General features: G+C 43.4%; 1 long non-coding RNA gene across 1 annotated transcript in view; it reads left to right on the forward strand.

Annotated features, from left to right (window-relative positions):
• The first annotated feature begins 7,842 nt into the window (after positions 1–7,842).
• LOC110125811 (uncharacterized) overlaps positions 7,843–17,136 on the forward strand; it is a 75,499-nt gene continuing 66,205 nt past the window's right edge. The window contains exons 1-2 of the long non-coding RNA XR_002310189.2: positions 7,843–7,973; positions 8,618–8,777. This is a non-coding gene — a long non-coding RNA (uncharacterized lncRNA). The remainder of the gene's footprint in view (positions 7,974–8,617; positions 8,778–17,136) is intronic.

Genomic DNA, 17,136 nt, shown 5'->3' on the forward strand with positions numbered 1-17,136 from the left:
ACCATCCAAAATTTTCCAGGATCATGGTATAGGATAGGGTGTACAGAGCTTCCCTGGTGGTCCAGTGGTTAAGAATCTGCCTGCCAATGCAGGAGTCACAAGTTTGATTCCTGGTCCGGGAAGATTCCACGTCCCATGGGGCAGCTAAGCCCATGCTTCACAACTTCTGAGCCCATGCACCCTAGAGCCTATGCTCTGCAACAGGAGAAGCCACCGCAGTGAGAAGCCCATGCATTACAACTAGAGACAGCCCTCACACAGCAACGAAGACCCAGCACAGCCATAAATAAATAAAAAGAATTGAGTGGGCAAGAATGAATTCCGTTCAACACATGTTTCCTGACAAAAGGCAAGACTTTTGTACCTGGAAGGCCAAAGTTAATATGGACACTGGGCAAAAGTTTATCGTTTTAGCTAGTGGTATTCTTGGGCTGGGAGGAGGAGTATACCAGGGTGGTAACACAGAGGGAGGAGAACCGGCAGTGGGAACACCATGTGGGCTGTGGACAGGAGGATGGGTAGGAGGCCAGCTTGAAGAAAGGAGGACGTGCAATGTCTGTTGGTGCTTTCCATCATGGTTCTGTCTTTTTCCACCTCTGGAAAGACAAACTCAGAAGTGTGGAGGAAGATCAGGGCTTTTTTCCATTGCCAGGAATACAAGAATTAAAATGATAATGACAGTGACATAAAAAGCTATCCCTAGAAGAGCACTGAAGACATATATAAGTGATGACAGGAATTAGGATGGGGACATGATGGGTATTCTTCTTATTTCCAAATAACTTGCACTATTTTGTTTTTATAGTTATATACCTGTTTGTGTGTACATGTTTACTTATATGAAGAATCTCAGGTGCAATTCCCATTATTTTTCATCAGTTGCAAGGCAAATAAAAGATTAAGCATCCTCTTTGTCCTACTCCTCTGCACCTTCCCTTAAAACACACACACACACACACACACACACACACTCACACACACACACACACAAGCAACTTACTTATGATGTGGTTGGGGCCTGTGGAAGGAAGTGCCACAGATGGAGAAGAATCCAAGGCCTGCTCATGATACTGCGTAAGTGGCTTACCTCTACCCTTGCCTGTCTTCAGGATTCTGGGTCAGAGCACTGTTTCACCTCTTAATTAGATTACGTTAGGTCTGCTGTAATGTTTCCCAGAGCATGTTCTGTTGTACACTAGCATCATAGAATGCTTTCCCTGAAAAAGTGAAAAGAAAGTGTTAGTCGCTCAGTCGTGTCCCACTCTTTGTGATTCCATGGACTGTAGGCTGCCTGGCTCCTCTGGGTGAGAATACTGGAGTGGGTTGCTACTCCCTTCTCCAGAGGCTCTTAGTGATCCAGGGATCAAAGCTGGGTATCCCACACTGCAGGCAAATTCTTTACTGTCTGAGCCACCAGGGGAGCCCTTTTCCCTGAAAAGCCAACTTAATATAGGTGTAGACGGTGTTGCAGTCTCTAGTGCAGGTTTGGAGGCCACAATGTGTACTAACATAGCAGAAGCTCTGAGGAGTCCTGTAGCTGAAACTGTCTTTGTTTTACTTACTGCTTTTCAAACTGACTTGGACATTGAACTTTCCATACCTCCACCCACAAAAAAGTATTGCATGTAGTGCTTTTATTCTGCAAATCATATTTGACAAGTACTTGGTCTAGTAGGATTTTTTTTTTAGGAAAGATAAACTCTGCCATTTGTGATTGGAATATTTGTAAGAAGTCAAGCAGTTGGAATAATAAGTCAAGCGATTAGAATCTAGTGACTAACCCTTGCCCCCATCTTACAGCATTGACACCCACACCCATGAGCTTCAGATTATGGGCCCCACCTAGTCCTATACCATCTTACCTTCTTATCTGGGCTTCTGGGAATTACAAGGGTCAGAAATGGGACTAGGCTGGGATTTTGTGTGTGTGTGTGTTGTGATAAACTACAATGTCCCTAATCTCTTGAGGGGGCTTCCCAAGTAGCTCAGTGGTAAAAAAGCCATCTGCCAATGCAGGAGATGTGGATTCGACCCCTGGGTCGGGAAGATCCCCTGGAAGACAAAATGGCAACCTACTCTAGTATTCTTCCCTGGAAAATCCTATGGATAGAGTAGCCTGGTGGGCTACAGTTTATGGGGGTCACAAAGAGTCAGACATGACTTAGCAACTGAGTACAATCTCTTTAAGAGTCACATTGACTGATCTTTCCTTCTCGGCTCAGAACCTTAACATGGCAGTGGAACCCACCTGAGCTCTCAACGGGAGGGGATCAGAAGATGTTCTACTGACTTGGGAGCCCAGGGAGAGTGCCAGAACCCTGTGAGGGCTTAGCCCAAATCTTGGTAATAGGTCAAGGAGAAACCCTCGGGGAAGGAGCACCATAAAATGATTGGCCATATTTTTATATTTCAAGCCATATTCAAGCCTGAGCCCCCAAACACCTGGATTTTCAGAACTCTGACCTGGGCACCACTTGCCAGCAGCTATCACCAAGATGTGAAGACTGGGCCCTCAAGGCAGTGGGTCTGGGAATGTGGAGAGGCCTTGGGCTTTTTAAACGGGCATTTTAAAAGATGCTGGTTTAGTTGTTGTTAAGTTGTGTCTGACTCTTATGACTCAAGGACTGTGGCCCACCAGGTTTCTCTGTCCATGAGGTTTCCCAGGCAAAAATACTGGAGTGGGTTGCCATTTGAATTGCCCTTGCAACAAGCCCCTACTGGCCCTGCTCCTCTGTTAATAAGCTGTCCAGAAAAGAGCCTGCCTGGATACTCTGAGTGTCTTCTTCAAAATGTACAACTTAAGTAGGAGCTTGCTTTTTTTTTTCCTCCAGCATGTTATGTTTTTTTATTTCAAGGAAGGTAAAAATGCAACTGAAACACAGAAAAAGATTTGTGTAGTGTACAAAGAAGGTGCTGTGACTGATAAAACGTGTCAAAAGTGGTTTGTGAAGTTTTGTGCTGGTGATTTCTCACTGGACAATGCTCCATGGTTGGGTAGACCAGTTGAAGTTGATAGTGATCAAATAGAGACATTAATTGAGAAAAATCTGTGATATCCTAGTGGATGCTTTTTAAAACTGTTGATGCTGTACATCAAGGAAAAGCTTTTGCATCTCTTATCAACCTGAGTGGGTACTATTTGCACTTCTGAGTTTTGTCTTCTGGGAGTTCAGAAGGTGAAATAGCAAAGGTTTAATCAGAGTCCTGAATGTGACCCAGGTTAGGAAATAACAAAACAAACTTGAACTCCTGTTCACCCACCTGAGAGGAAGAAAAATGCAAAAGGAAGTGGAAAACAACCAAACCTCAGATGGAGGGAGCAAGTGGCAAGTGCCCTTCTTAAGAATACCAAGAAAACAGCATTGGCATGGAAACCAGACAGTGGAGGGGGGAGCTGCCAGGGGAACAGCAAGGAGTCAGTCCCGCAGGGACTGTCCTGGTTGTCTCATCTGTTTGCCCCTGACCTGAGGGGACTGAACACCAAGCATCTCATATGACTTGTCTGTTCTTGTGTGACTCCAAGTGTTAGGAACTGCCACTGTTATGAGTAATATACAGATTCACTTTAAAGTAGCACTGAATTCATAATTCATAAAGTATTTTCTCAGTGAACAGGCTCCTTTATGTGGAAAGAGGCCTGTGAAAATTTTAGATGTTTAAAAGAGGTTTTCATGCTTTCTTAAAAAGATTATAATGACTGTTATATTGAATGCAATTATTTTCTCCCCAGTGGTAGTCTCCTGTTGGTTACCCATCTGGAATGTTTGAATTTTTTGGCACAAATCTTGACTGTCTGCTTGTGTCTGGGGAAGGGATAGGTTAGGAGAGAGAAGCAATGGGAATATAATAAAGAGTGGCCCTTAGCAAACTGTGGATGCTGTGTGCCATTACCACCATCCTCCTTCCAGCCTGCCCACCCTGCTACTAGGCAACAGTTAGCATAGGACCTTTAGTGGTCCTGCTCAGCCATTGATTGTCTCCTCAGTGGCTCCCCCCCGCCCTGCCCCCCAAGCAGCCGTCAGTGAGTGACCATTAATGATCCTGCTCAGTCATTGGTCGGTGCCACAGTGGGCCCCTCCCACAAGCGACCAACTGTCCAGGAGCAACCTTAGTGAGGCCATTCAGCCAACCTTCAGTGGAGTGGTGGTCGTCAGGCAGAGGGTAAGGTAAGAGATGGATCCTGGCCTTCTTCCCCGTGGCGCTCCAGCTTACCTGGCTTCAGGCCAGTAAGTGAGTGGAGGGGCCCAGAGAACAGGCTGGGGGCTGTGTCCTAGAGGGCTCTAGAGCTCTCGCCAAAGCCACCGGCTGGCTGGACCCAGACCTTGAGGCTACAGTGAACCTCTCCTCTACCCCCACCCCTGTGACCTAATGGCAGCAGCCATATGCCTAGAATGTCATCTGCGGGACCTACCTGGCCCCCCGCCATCTGGATGGCCTGAGCAGCTGAAGGCGAGAGGTCCTGGGCACCTGGCTCCCTCAGGGATGACAGCTGAGCAGGGTCTAGGGTCCTGGTTCTGAAGGAACCATCAACTGAGAGCTTTTCAGCCAGGACCTGGAACTCACAGGGGAAAAGTTGAGTCTTGAGACCTCATCATTTCTTGTCAGAATGGAGAGTAACATTTGTTTGGTGGATATTTATAGGAACATTGTTATCTAACCATAACCTGACCTCAGGAACAAAGGCTCTGACACCAAGAAGTCTGCAACAACTAACCCTACTCCTTCACTTTTCCTAGAAAAGGACTTTGCTGAGAGCTTTTGTTGGGGGGGAGATTTGGGAGTTTTAAGGCATGAGCACCATCACCTTGCACACCCCTGCAATAAACTTTTCTCTGTTCCAAACTCCCACGTTTTGGTATTGTTTGGTCTCACTGTACATTGGACACATAAACTTACTTTCTGGTAACAGGAAGACTGGAGATCATATCAGTTATTGAGCTGTTCTCAATCATCATTCAAAGAGATGACATTCCATTTGGCATCATGATCTGCTGATACTAAAATGTGTCCCAGCTCAGCCTTCTTGCTTTGAGATAAAGTCCTGTGTTCTTCCCTCAGGATGTTTTCTTCAGTAATGTAGCAGCCTTGCAAGGTGGTAAGTGTTCAGATTTCCCTGACTCACAACTCCTACTCCTTTATGGATTTCAGAACACTTCCAGGAACATTATCTCCTTTCATCCTCACAGGCACATATGTTTAGGCTTAGAGAAGCTGTGAGACTAAATCAAGTTTACACAGTTAGTGGAGAAACTGGAAATGAACACAAAGCGTTTGGTTCCATTAGATCTGAACCATGGTATACATGTGTCTCAAGCCGGTCATACCTCTGTGTGCTTTCAAATGGGTATTCTTAAGTATTTGTCCAGTACATAGAGTTGAAGAAATAACAGAAGTAATTCCTGTGAGGAAAGAGTAGAAAAGGAGAATGCTAGAGGTAACATCCCAGCTTTTGCACATCTCAGCAAAACAAAAGCTCTGCTTTATCATCTTTGTTGCTCAAGCATTCCTCTTGGAAGTTGTGTTGGTCAGGATTTTGTGTGTGTGTGTGTAAGTGTAACTAAGTGAAAAAAAAACAGGCTTAAGCAAAATCAGGAATATATCAGTCGTTAAACTCTAGGGAATGAACTTGCTTTGGGCATAGCTGGATCCATGGGCTTGAATGATGTCATCAAAGGGCATCATGTTTGCTCCATATGTCTGTTCTTCTATTTCATTCTCACCAGGATCTTCTCACTGATGGTGGCAAGAGGCTGTCAATTCTTTGCTTACATCCTGTCCTTTGAGCAGTTGGAACAGTCTCCCTAACAGTTTCCAACAATGTCCCCAAAGAATTGAGCATCATGTAATTGAGTTGGGTCATTTGCCCAACCAGAAATCAATGACTGTAACCAGAGGAATTTGCTGCTCTGATTGTCCTTGCCTGGGTCACGTGCCAGTTCTTACAGCCTGAAGGAGTCAAGCTCCCAAACCATTTGCACTGAGGGTGGGGGAGGTGGTACATCACAGAAAAGATTGCTTCTGATGCCAAAAGACAAGAAGATAGATACTGGGCAAGCCAGAGCAACAAATATGGACTATAGAAATGTTCTTCTGTCCACCTTAATGGGCTTTCCTGATAGTTCAGTTGGTAAAGAATCTGCCTGTGATGCAGGAGGCCCTGGTTTGATTCCTGGGTCAGGAAGATCTGCTGGAGAAGGGATAAGCTACCCACTCCAGTATTCTTGGGCTTCCCTTGTGGCTCAGCTGGTAAAGAATCCACCTGCAATATGGGAGACCTGGGTTCAATCCCTGTGTTGGGAAGATCCCCTGGAGAAGGAAAAATCTACCCACTCCAGTATTTTGGCCTGGAGAATTCCATGGATTGTATAGTCCATGGGTTCGCAACTTGAGTCAGACATGACTGAGTGACTTTCACTTTCACTTTCCACCTGAATACCTGGCAGCTTATCAATATATTCCTTTAAACCAGACTCAGGATGCTCCCTGAGCAGAGTGCTAATTAATACCATTTTCTCTGTTCCATTCCATTACAGATTAGTTTCCTGGGCATCTTAACAATTGGCTCCCTCTCATTCCACCTCTGTCTTTACCAGATGAGGTAGCTGGAGAGCAGAGGGACTCATCCAGGACAGGGCAGAGTTCAGATCAGATCCTGGCCCTAGACCTTTGGCTGCTAGACCAGCAGTTACCACTGACTTTGTCACTTGAGCAGTCCAGCAGGACAGCCTCTCTTGTCCCACAGCCGACCTGGGTTCTGCTAGGACCTGAGATTGGTATAGGTTGTAGCTGCACTGAGAGATCTATAGACTTAGAAATTAAGCCATCCTGGCCTGAGATAATCACAGCCTACTTAAGGCTCTGCAGAGGGTGGTGGGTCACTGTGCTTACTGCAGGGTATTCTTCCTGTTATTCAAAGTATGTGCATTGATTTAGTTTATTAAAAGAGCATGCTTGAGTCCCCAGAAAGAAACCATGTGGGAAGAAATATACTAAGTATCACTGGGAGCAGCCTAGGCTTGTGAGACTGGGGAGGGGACTTGCATTTTTTGCTTTATCTTTTTAAGTGATTTGGAAGCAGACACCAAGCCATAGTAGGATATCTGGGGGAATCACTTTTGTCCCTGAACACAGGGTTGAAGAAAACTGGGAGAATACCACTGATGGGGAACTGGGTGAGATCTGGGGATTGGAGAGACAATTAAGGACCCAAACGTGAGTCTGCTACAGACCCAGAAAAGCAAAGGTGTTCCAAGGATAAGAACTTTCTCTTGCAGTGACACTGACCCTGCTAGGCGATGTACTTGGTCCACTGGACCTGACAGTGTCAAGACCCTATTGGCTGGTGAGCAGTGGTGATCATGGTCCAGCCAGCCTAGCCTCCTCACTTCTGAGAAATTTACAAAGAAGAGAAAGATAATTGTTGAACCAGCCTCACCTAGATTTTGACCTAAAATGGACTTGTCCAGCTTCTTGGTAAGGCTTTACTCTACATGATTCGCTCCTGTCATCAAATGTGTCCTGAAATGGTAAAGATTTGCCATTGCTGAGGATATCCAGCATTATAAAACATGAATCTGTGTAAATCCTATAGGCAGCAGAGGGTGTCCTAAGTATTACACAGGACTTCTCTGGGGAAATAAGTTCTCACTTCCCAGGTGATTACTTTGGGGAGATCCTGTTCCTTTACACAAGTAGAGGAGCACTTCGCACCGTTGCCTGAGAAAGGCTGGTGGCCCCAGCTGTCCCGGAGCTTTCCTTCTTACTCTTCTCTCCCTCCGCTGACTGCTTCTCAGAAGGGGCCTGGGTCTGTCTCCACCTTTACTCTGTCTTTCTTCTCTTGTACCAGGTGAAATCTGCAGAGACTAGAGTGGCAGTGGCCATGGATGTATCCTTTTGAAGCAATAGTACATCTAAGGGTGGCGGTAGTTCTGGACCACTGAATTTTTTCTTGTATTACAAGAAAGGAAGAAATGGTAAAGTTGGATAAAATTGAGTCATTTTTTTCCCTTCCTGTTTTTTCTGATCAACCATAAGCAAACACTTTAGGAAACCACAGAAGAGATGTACCTGGAATAAGATGAAACTTTAAACGCCCATGGAGGAGGCGAGGTGGAGGTGGGGGGGGGGGGTGTGGTCAGAGGCCCAGATGGGTGGGCACAAAAGCTTGAAAGCAAGCTAGGGCTGGGACAGCTGGCCAAATCTCTACCGTGCCTCCACTGGGATCTTTTGATTAAATTTTCACAGGCCTACAGCAGTGCTGGTACATGGCATGGTGGAGTGGGTTATCTTTAAAGATAATTCCACCTTCAGAGTTTGGTACACTTAAAACAACTGGTGGGCAGCTGATGTACAGCACAGGGAGCTCAGCTGTCATGACCTAGAGAGGTGGGATGGCAGCTGGGAGGAGGGGAGGTTCATGAGGGAGGGGACCGATCTATGCTTATAGCTGATTCATGTTGTACAGCAGAAACGAACACAAAACTGTGAAGCAATTATACTCCAATTAAGAAAGAAAAAAGATTTGACACACTTTCAAGTGGTATATCCAAGACTGAAAGCAATACCAAAAAAAAAAAAAAAAAATCCCAGACCCAGGATTTTATTTCTCCTTCCCAAGACAGTCTCCACTGAAGAGCCATCTTTGGTGACTGTGGAGACACCAGCCTTCCTCAAGCTGAAGAACTTGGTGTGATGTGATCCTCTCCCACAGCATCCTCATCCCTATAGCCAGGTGCCCAGAGATTTCTATAAGCTGAGGCCTCAGGTTGGGCTCACAGGTGAGTGAGGGAAGTGCTGGGACTGGACAGGCCCTGAGGCATGGGCGGGCTTGGGTTGGGGTGAGGGAAGCAGAGAAGAGGCTACTGGTCCCTGACAGTGCCTAGGGGAGACTTGCATTGTGCAGAGAAGCTTGACCTGGATTCACTTACTTCCTGTGGGATCTTGATCACCAAAACCATCTGGACTGAAGGACAAGAACAGCTTGATCTACTCCTTAGAGCTGACCTCATTTGAACACTAAATCAATAAATGATGATTTAATGGAGCAGTTGCTGGGAATCAAGTATCTGACATCTCAAAAAGAAGATTTTTTTTTCTAAAGCCACAACTTGTTCCTTGTTGCCCTTTGGGTTATTCTCTTTCAGTGGGAAAGTGGCTTCCCACTGTCTTCCCTCCATGCTCCCACCCTTGAGGAGGCTTGAAAACATACTGAACAGCTGCTCCCACAATTATCTGGAAGGGCCCATAGTGTCCAGGTCAGGAGATTCTCCCAACATGTAGAATAAGGAGTTAAAGAATGAAACAGGAGATTATGATCTTTTCAGAAGAAAATCTCTAGAGGAGAAATATCCGAGTAACAAATGCCAGTTCATATTCTGAGTATCTCCCCATGTTCTCCAGGATGGTTACCAGACAAACTGCCCAGACAAAGGCTGGGAATGGGGCCTTGGGTGCCAGCTGTTGGGTGCCTGGTATGCTCCCCACTCTGCCAAGGCACATGGTTCTCATTGTCTGTTTCCCCACTTGGAGCCAGTCTGTGAATGCCCTCTTCTTCAAATACTTGAACCTCTTGGAAACTGGACTCTGAACCCAATTCCACTGGAGTTTAGTCTAAGCTACCCTATCAGAATTTCCATCTAGGCTTTCAGTTATTTTTAGAGAAGAACTGTGAGAGGGGAGTAGTGGAATAGGAAGGTGGTCTAAGGACAGTTATTCTGTTGCTGTTCAGTAGCTAAGTCATGTCTGACTCATTGCGACCTCATGGACTGCAGCATGCGAGGCTCCTCTGTCCTCCACTGACTTCTGGAGTTTGCTTAAATTCATATACATTGAGTCAGTAATGCTCTCTAACCATCTCATTCTCCTTTTGCCTTCAGACTTTCCCAGTATCAGCATCTTTTCCAGTGAGTCTACTCTTTGCATCAGGTGGTCAAATTATTGGAGCTTCAGCTTCAGCATCAGTCCTTCCAATGAATATTCAGGGTTGATTCCCTTTAGGATTGACTAACTTGATCTCCTTGCTGTCCAAGCAACTCTTAACAGTCTTCTCGAGCAACACAGTTTGAAGGCATCATTTCTTTGGCACTCAGCCTTCTTTATGGTCCAACTTTGATATCTGTACATAACTACTGGAAAAGCCATAGCTTTGACTATATGGACCTTTGTTGGCAAGGTGTTGTCTCCCTTTTAATATGCTATCTAGCTTTGTCATAGCTTTCCTTCCAAGGAGCAAGTGTCTTTTATTTTCATGACTGCAGTCATCATCTGCAGTGATTTTGGAACCCAAGGAAATAACATTTGTCACTGCTTCCACTTTTTCCCTTCTATTTGCCATGAAGTGATAGGACTGGATGCCATGATTCATTTTTTCAATGTTGAGTTTCAAATCAACTTTTTCACTCTCCTCTTTTACTCTCATCAAGAAGCTCTTTAGTTCCTCTTCACTTTCTGCCATTAGAGTAGAATCATCTGCATATCTGAAGTTGTTGATATTTCTCCTGGAAATCTTGCTTCTAGCTTGTGATTCATCCAGCCTGGCATTTTGCATGATGTACTCTGCATAGAAGTTAAATGAGAAGGGTGATAACATACAGCCTTGTCTTATTCCTTTCCCAATTTTGAACCAATCACTTGCTTCATGTCCGGTTCTAACTGTTGCTTCTTGGCCTACATACTGGTTTCTCAGGAGACAGATAAGGTGGTCTGGTATTCCCGTCTCTTTAAGAATTTTCCACAGTTTTTTTTTTTTTTTTTGTGATCCACACACTCAAGAGCTTTCACATCGTCAGTGAAGCAAAAGTAGATATTTTTCTGGAACTAACTTGCTTTCTCCATGATCCAGCAAATGTTGGCAATTTGATCTCTGGTTCCTCTGCCTTTTCTAAACCCAGCTTGTCCATCCGGAAGTTCTCGTTTCACATACTGCTGAATCTTGGCTTGAAGGAGTTTGAGTATAACCTTGCTAGCATGTGAAATGAATGCAACATTGCCCTTCTTTGGGGTTGGAATGAAAGCTGACCTTTTATAGTCCTATGGCCACTGCTGAGTTTTCCAGATTTGCTGACATAGTAAATGCAGCACTTTACCAGCATAATTTTTTAGGGTTTTAAATAGCTCAGCTAGAATTCCATTACCTCCACTAGCTTTGTTTGTAGTGATGCTTCCTAAGTCTCACTTGACTTCACACTGTAGGATGTCTGAATCTAGGTGACCATGCTGCTGCTGCTGCTGCTAAGTCGCTTCAGTTGTGTCCAAATCTGTGTGATTCCATAGATGGAAGCCCACCAGGCTCCCCTGTTCCTGGGATTCTCCGGGCAAGAACACTGGAGTGGGTTGCCATTTCCTTCTCCAATGCATGAAAGTGAAAATGAAAGGGGAAGTCGCTTAGTCGTGTCCAACTCTTAGCAATCCCATGGACTGCAGCCTACCAGGCTCCTCTGTCCATGGGATTTTCTAGGCAAGAATGCTGGAGTGGGGTGCCATTGCCTTCTGCAAGGTTAGTGACCATACTATCATGGTTATCTGGGTGATTAAGACCTTTCTTGTATAGTTCTTCTTTGTATTCTTGTCACCTCTTTTTAATCTCTTCTGCTTCTATTAGTTACTTACCATTTTTTGTCCTTGATTGTGCCATCTTTGCATGAACTGTTCCCTTGATATATCTATTTTTCTTGAAGAGATCTCTAGTATTTCCCATTCTTTTGTTTTCCTCTGTTTTTTTGCATTGTTCATTTAAGAAGGCCTTCTTATCTCTTCTTGCTAGTCTGTGTAACTGTGCATTCATTTGGGTATATCTTTCCCTTCATTTCATTTAATTTCCCTTGCCTTTCATTTCTCTTCATTCCTCAGCTATTTATAAAGCCTCCTCAGACAACCACTTTACCTTCTTGCATTTCTTTATCTTTAGGATGGTTTTGATCACTGCCTCCTATACAGTGTTATGAACTTTTATCCACAGTTCTTTAGGCACTCTGTCTACCAGGTCTGATCCCTTGAATCTATTTGTCACCTCCACTGCATAATCATAAGGGATTTGATTTAGGTCATACTTGAATGGCCTAGTTATTTTCCTTACCTTCTTCAGTTTCAGCCTGAATTTTGCATTAATGAGCTCTTGATCTGAGCCACAGTCAGCTTCAGGTCTTCTTCTGGCTGACTGTATAGAGCTTCTTGATCTTTGGCTGCAAAGAACATAATCATAACTAGAATATGCAAGCAACCTAGATGTCCATTGACAGATGGATGGATTAAAAAGTTGTGGTACATATACACAATGGAATATTACTCAACCATAAAAAGGAATGACTTTGAGTCAGTTCTAATGAGGTGGATGAACCTAGAACCTATTATACAGAGTGAAGTAAGTCAGAAAGATAAATACTGTATTCTAACATATATATACACAGAATCTAGAAAAATGGTACTGAAGAATTTATTTACAGGGTAGCAGTGGAGAAACAGACATAGAGAATAGACTTATGGACATGGGGAGAGGGGAGGAGAGGGTGAGATGTATGGAAAGAGTAACATGGAAACTTACATTACCATATGTAAAATAGATAACCAATGGGAATTTGCTGTATGGCTCAGGAAACTCAAAGAGGGGCTCTGTATCAATATAGAGGGGTGGGATGGGGAGGGAGATGGGAGGGAAGTTCAAAAGGGAGGGGGATATATGTATACCTATGACTGATTCATGTTGAGGTTTGACAGATAACAACAAAATTCTATAAAACAATTATCCTTCAATAAAAATAAATTTATATATATAAAAAAGAACATAATCAATCTGATTTCAGTGTTGACTATCTGGTCAAGTCCATTGTAGAGTCTTCTCTTGTGTTGTTGGAAAAGGGTTTTTGCTGTGACTAGTGTGTTCTCTTGACGAAAATGTTAGCCTTTGCCTTGGTTTATTCTATATTCCAAGGTGAAACTTGCCTGTTGTTCCAGTTATCTCTTGACTTTCTACTTTTGCATTCCAATCCCCTATAATGAAAAGGACATCTTGTGTGTGTGTGTGTGTGTGTGTGTGTGTGTGAGTTCTATAAGGTGTTATAGATCTTCATAGAACTGGTCAATTTCAGCTTCAGCATCAGTGGTTGAGGCATAGACTTGGATTACTATGATGTTGAATTGTTTGCCTTGGAAACAAACCAAGATCATTCTGTCATTTTTGAGACTGCACCCAAGTACTGCATTTCAGACTCTTTTGTTGACTTTGAGAGCTACTCCATTTCTTCTAAGGGATTCTTGCCCACAGTAGTAGATGTAATAGTCATCTGAATTAAATTCACCCATTCTTGTCCATTTTAGTTCATTGATTCCTAAGACATTGATGCTCATTCTTACCATCTCCTGCTTGGCCATGTCCAATTTACCTTGATTCATGGACCTTACATTCTGAGTTCCTGTGCAATGTTGTTCTTTACATCATTGGACTTTACTTTCACCACCAGACCCATCCACAGCTGTGTGTTATTCCCACTGTGGCCCAGCCACTTCATTCTTTTTGGAGCTGTTAGTAATTGCCTTCTGCTCTTCCCCAGTAGCATATTGGACACCTTCCAACCTCGGGGGGCTCATCTTCCGGTGTTGTATTTTTTTGCCTTTTCATACTGTTCATGGGGTTCTCTTGGCAAGAATACTGGAGTGGTTTACCATTCTTTCCTCCAGGGGACCATGTTTTGTCAGAACTCTTCACTATGACCCATCTGTCTTGGCTGGCCATGCAAGGCATGACTCATAGCTTCATTGAGTTATGCAAACTCCTCTGCTATGGTAAGACTTAAGGTGGCTCAGTGGTAAAGAATCTGCCTGCCATTGTAGGAGATGCAAGTTCAATCCCTTTGTCAGGAAGATCCCCTGGAGATGAAAATGTCAACCCACTCCAGTATTCTTGCCTGGAAAATCCGATGGACAGAGGAGCCTAGGGGGCTGTAGTCCATGGGTTGCAAAGATTTGTACACAACTTTGCAGCTGAACACACATACAGGTTATTCTGACCTACATAAAATTAGAACCTTGATGGAAGGCAGTGAGTGCAGCACCTTTTTTTTTTTTTTTTAACCTGCAACTGTCTTCCAAATAGCATGTCATAATTTGGGGACTGTGTTAGTTTCTAGAGCTGCCACAATCAGGTACCACAAATTAGGTGGCTTAAAATAACAGAAACTCATTGTCAACCAAATGGCATTGGTTGACAACTCATTGGCAGATTTGGTTCCTTCTGATGGCTTTTAGGGCAGAATCTGTTCCATGCCTCTCTGCTAGCTAGGTGGCCCTAGGCATTCCTTAGTATGTAAATGCATCACTCTAATCCTCCATCTTCATATGATATTCTCTCTTGGTTTCTGTCTTCATATGGCCATCTTGTAAGGACACTAGTCATAATGGATTCAGGGCATACCCTACTGCAGTTTAACCACATCTTAACCAATTATATCTTCTGTGACTGTAATTCCAAATAAGGTCACATTCTGAGATACTTTGGAATAGGACTTCAACATATCTTTTTTTGGAGGGCAATGGTGGTTGGGGACGACACAGTTCAACCCATATTGGAGACCAAAAATGGACTGGAAGGGAGTTATGGGGTTGGGAGCCCCTGCCAAAATAGTGGTCTTTCTAATTCTTTACAAACAGTTGTCTTAATCCAAGACTTCCTAAAGCCTTGTCTTTTCTTATATTGCTCCTTTAGTTAGGATTTTGGAGGCAAGTTAATAAAAGTGAACTTACATGAGCCATGGCTGTTTGACTGCAAGTGATGGAAATCCAATGCTAGTTGGCTTAAACAAAGCAATAATTGACTAACATAACTGGAAAATCTAGGAATGGATCTAGCTTTAGACAGGGTAGAATCTAAGGTTCAATGTTTCAGAGGTCTTTCTTGCTCTCCTGCCATCTCTTGCGTTTTGCTTGTCTCTGCTCAATGTGTCATTCTGTAGACAGGGCCTCTTCACAAAGAAGTAAAAATGGTGGCTGAGTCCCTAATGCACATCATCTCAGTTTAGCCACCTAAGTGGAAAGAACTTTCCAACTTCCTGTATCAATCTCAGGGAAGGCATTGATTGGCCTCCCTAGGTCATATGCCCACATACCAACCAATCATTGTGCCATGCAGATGGAATGCCCTGATTGAGTACCCTCTTATCATGTGCTCACCCTTGAAGGGAGTATTCATGATGATTTATCCTACTCATGAAAATTAGAGGAGGAATTTCCTAGGAAATCCAAAGAGTGGGTGGGGAAACACGTTGTTAGACAAACATAATACCTGCAACGATCCACTGTATAATTCAAGCTAGCTTATGATAAAAAAGGAATTTATTAAAAGGATATAGAGGTATCTTGTATAATATAAGGACAGGCATATAGCTGACCTTAGGGCCAGTGCCCAGACAGCTTCTTTCTGCCAATATGTTTTGTTCTTTTCTTTCTGAAATCCTTCTTTCTGCTTAGTCTACCCAGTGGGAAGAAAGTGGTTTCCCTACAGCTTCCCAGTTTTTATCTCCTTCATGCCAGGAACTGGCCTCGTTTAAAATTCCCCAGTGATAAAATCTGCTTTGCTCAATTGAGTAAGTTCACGCCCTCAAACTAATCAATTATGCTCATGAGGGCTAAGGGAGGTCATACCCTAGAAACACAGTATACCCAAGAGAGGAAGGTCTAGTAAATACCCAGTATATTTCTGTTGACTTCCCTGGTGGCTCAGATGGTAAAGCATCTCTGTTAACCTCCTAACAGTGTACAGGGTTCCTAGAATCTTCCTAAAGATCATTTATTCTAAGACCTTCATTTTGCATGTGAAGAAATGGAAGCCCCCAAATGTTAAGGACTTAAGATGTCATATATACACATAGAAGTGATAATAACTTGCCTGGATAATGACTAGTGCCCAGAATTTCCATTCCAATTTCTTCTATAACATCATGTTTAGGCTTAGTAAGTCCCATGATTTTAGTCCATAAAGAAAGGTAAAAACAACAAATAAAACCGAAGATGCACACAAGCACTGGCAAACAGTAAACTTGCCTTGCTTCACAGTCCTTGCTCCTACTGTTCTCTTTGCTTGCAGTGGTGCATCAACTTCTCCCTAAGTCTTGGTTTAGTTAATTCTCACCCATGTTTCAAAATTCTGCTTGACCATGACTTGCTCAAGGATATTCTCTTGACCTGTCAAACTGGCTTAGTTCCTACCCTGTTTTGTGTTTTCATAGTGCTTCTGTTGAGCCCTTCTTTTGTCATTGAATTATTAGTTAGTAAAGTTTGTGTAATTTGTAGCACCTTGAGTCACAGGTGCTACAGGAACCAAAACTATGTAATTTTCTGTGTTCAGCATAATGTCTCACAGTGGTAGTGTGTGATGAATTGTTCAGTTGCTCAGTCATGTGATGAATATTTTTCAGGAAAACCACAAGGAGTGGGAAGAAAAAAACAAGAAAATATGAGCCTCACCTTTTCTTTAGAAGGAAAGAAAAGTTTCCTTGAGAACCTGTTTATTTGCTTATTATTCCTGTGAATTCTAAGAGATTAGAAATAAAGCTTCTGAGATGAAGGTTACATCACAAATAATTTCAGAGATAAGGTTCCAAAATTTCGAACCTCCATAATGATGCTAATGGCTAACATTTTGGAGCAGCTGTCATCTCCCAGGCTCTGAGCTAAATGCATTTTCTCTTCTAATCCTCACAGGGAGTTGGTACTGTAGGCTCTGAACCTATTAATCCAGAGCAGTAAATATCCTGTCAAGTGACTGGTCTCTTGAAGAGAGCGTTGGGTCTCATTCTTTGCACCCATCTAGAGACTGGCTAGAGACTCAGCATGGTCAGAAGAGGGAGTCGTGTGTAAGTAGCTCCCACAGAAAGAAAGAAAGCCTTCCTCTGACTCCAGAGCAGGAGTATATAGAATTTGCAGGAAGGTGCTGACCGGTGTTTTCACTGGAGATGAGATTGTACTATCTAAGAAACTTCAGAAGGGCCAAGGGAATTTTCTGGAATGCTCTAAGCTGTGGTAAGAACTGACTTTGCTTTGGATGGAAAATGTGGGTGCTGCTATTTCCTTGTAAATGAAAATCTTTTGAAATTTCCAGTCACACAAAAGTTACAGTTTATTTGATTTTTCTGAATCTGTTCTTGATAA

Source organism: Odocoileus virginianus, chromosome 18 (genome assembly GCF_023699985.2).
Source record: "Odocoileus virginianus isolate 20LAN1187 ecotype Illinois chromosome 18, Ovbor_1.2, whole genome shotgun sequence".
In the NCBI taxonomy this organism is placed as follows: Eukaryota; Metazoa; Chordata; class Mammalia; order Artiodactyla; family Cervidae; genus Odocoileus; species Odocoileus virginianus.